This window comes from Chrysochloris asiatica, unplaced genomic scaffold (genome assembly GCF_000296735.1).
Source record: "Chrysochloris asiatica unplaced genomic scaffold, ChrAsi1.0 scaffold00248, whole genome shotgun sequence".
In the NCBI taxonomy this organism is placed as follows: Eukaryota; Metazoa; Chordata; class Mammalia; order Afrosoricida; family Chrysochloridae; genus Chrysochloris; species Chrysochloris asiatica.
Window position 1 is genome coordinate 2,427,317 of NW_006408766.1, and position 2,865 is coordinate 2,430,181.

Sequence of the window (2,865 nt, forward strand, 5' to 3'; positions counted from 1 at the left end):
GATTGGCCAAGTGACAGCATCGATGGACTCAAGCGTGGCAACAGTAGTGAGATTGGCCTGGGATCAGGCAGTGTTTTGTTCTGCTGCACATAAGGTCAGTATGAGTTGGTGCTGACTCAATGGCATCTAACAACAACAATAACAGTGACAGAATACTACCATTTATCTGTCAGTTTGTCATACAGTAGTGGTTTGTCTGTGGCTTTGATTCCAGAAACCATGTCACAGGTATTATGAACCTACAGTGACAGTTTTCAGATGAGCCTCCATTGATGGCAGACTAGGAAGAAGGAGAGATTAACTACTTACAAATATTTAGTCACTGAAAACCTGATGAATAGCATTGGATCACTGTCAGGTATAGTACCAGAAGATGAACGAAGACACTCAAAATGCGACTGGGCAAGTGCTGCCTCCTCAAAATAGGGTTAACTATGATGACGCAAATGGAGTAAAGTCCTCAGGACCTTAATTTGCTGATGGGGCACAACTCAAAATGAAGAGAAACAGCTGTAAACATTTATTAATAATTTCAACATGAAATGTATGAAGAGTGAATCTATGAAAATTGTAAATTGTGAAAAGTGCCACTGAGTTGGTTCCAACAATGTACAGGAGTTCTGAGGAGCAGCTGGTAGATTTGAAATGTCCACCTTATGATTTGTAAGTGCAGTGCTGATCTTACAGTGCCACACCTGGAGGCTTCAATCATTGTAAATGACACATAATACTAATTATATTTTCTTAAACCAAGGATCAAAACAGTTGACTTCAGCAACTTTATTAGGCAATTGGTTTATATATTTCATTTTTATTAACTCTACTTATATAGCTGTTTAGTATAACAGAAAGTTATGCTTTGTTATGTGCAAACTTATCAATCAATTAAATTACAATCAAATTAAAATTTATTAGATCTACTAAAACTGCCACTGCCAATAAAGTCAAATTTAAGATAGTAAAAAGCAACAATGTGATGAAACAAATAACACTGTATGTTAAATATGTTGTTGTTATGTGCCGTGGAGTCAGTTCTGACTCATAGCGACCCTGTACAGAGTTTCTGAGGCTGTAAATCTTTACAGGAGCAGAAAGCCTCATCTTTCTCACATGAAACAGCTGGTAGTTTCAAACTGCTGACCTTGAGGTTAGCAGCCCAATTCATAACCACTATGCTACCAGAGGTCCTTTAAGTTAAATATACTTAAATATACTTAAAATCATTTCATTATCAGAATTATTTTACCATTTATACCCATAATTATTTTTCTTCATTAAATCTTTGTAAACAGAATAGATAACAAAAGATAAAATATTAATTAGAGGAAAATCACAGTAAAGATTAAGTTTTCAGTCTTCTGAATAGCAATTACTATTAGTCAATATTGTAAAATTTGAATCACTATTCAGAAACATTTCTTATTCATTCTGATGTAAATGCTCTCCTAATTTATCCTTTCAACTGTCTGTTAACAACTCTATATAAAGTTCCCTATTGTTCACAAACGAATCAGATACATTCAAATATTCTATACATTTTCTTTAAAGCTTGTTAGAATTTACATTGTATTCCATTTGAATTAGAAATGAAGATCAAAATTATGCTTGCCATGAATAACTTTATGCAACTAGTCTTATTTATTTGACTGTTTTCATTTCCTTGACTCTGGTTGATCACTGCTTTTCATGCTCCTTATTTTCATCCATGTCCTCCACATTTCCCTGCTACTTGTAATCTATTGCTTCTTTCAGGCTGATTGTTAGTAAATGTGGTTTACAAAAATGGATTGAATTTTGTTCCCCAGAAATATGTGTCATCGTGTCCTGGTCATGATTACAGTGGTTTGGCAGTTATGTAGTGATGTAACCATTCCTCATGATGTGATTTGATGTGGGATACAACACACTTACTTGGATCACAGTCCAGGAGAGTTTCCCTCAGGTGTGGCCTGCTTCACATTTTATCTTTGAAGATATTCAAGGAGAAATAAGTAAACTGTATTGGGGATACCTCAGTACCCCCAAGAAATATCTGTCATCAGAGCTCAACCATTGAACTTCGTTCACCACACTGAGAACCTCCTAGACACAGTGGACAATTGATTCAGACATACAGAGCTCTCCAAGAAATCCCAGGCCTACAGATGTTGAAAGGAAACTAGAGGGTTCCATCAGAACCAACACAAAGATAAAGCCTTTCCCTAAAGATAAAACTGACATCCTGAATTCAGACTTCTAGTTTCCTTAAATGTTAGAGAGTAAATTTCTCTTTGTTAAAGTCATCCACTTATGCCATTTCTGTTATAGTTTGTTACTGCTGTTAGGTGCCATTGAGCCACTCAATGTGATCCTATGCACAATAAAACAAAACACTGTCTGACCTTTAACCAACTATGAAATCATTGCTACACTTGAAGCCAGTACACTTGAAGTCATTGTGTCAATTGATTTAGTTTCCTCTTGTATGTGTTCTAGATGTCAACATAAAACCTTTTTTGTCTTCACTCTAGTGTATAATGCCTCAAATATGTCCTTGATTTGTTGTTGTTCAGAGCCATTGAGTCAACACTGACTCATAGCAACCCTATGAAAAACACAATGAAACACTGGGGCTAACCTCACAATCACTGTTAAGCCTGACACCATTGCTGCCACCACGGTGACAATCCATCTCATTGGGGTCTTCTTCATTATTTACAACCCTTCATTTACCAAACATGATATTCTTCTCTAGTGACTGGTCCCTCCTGACAATATGCACAAAATATGAGAGATGAAGTCTGGACATTCTGGCTTCCAAGGAGCACTTTGACTCTATTCCCTCCAACACAGATCTGTTTCTTCTTTTGGCAGTCTTTCAATATT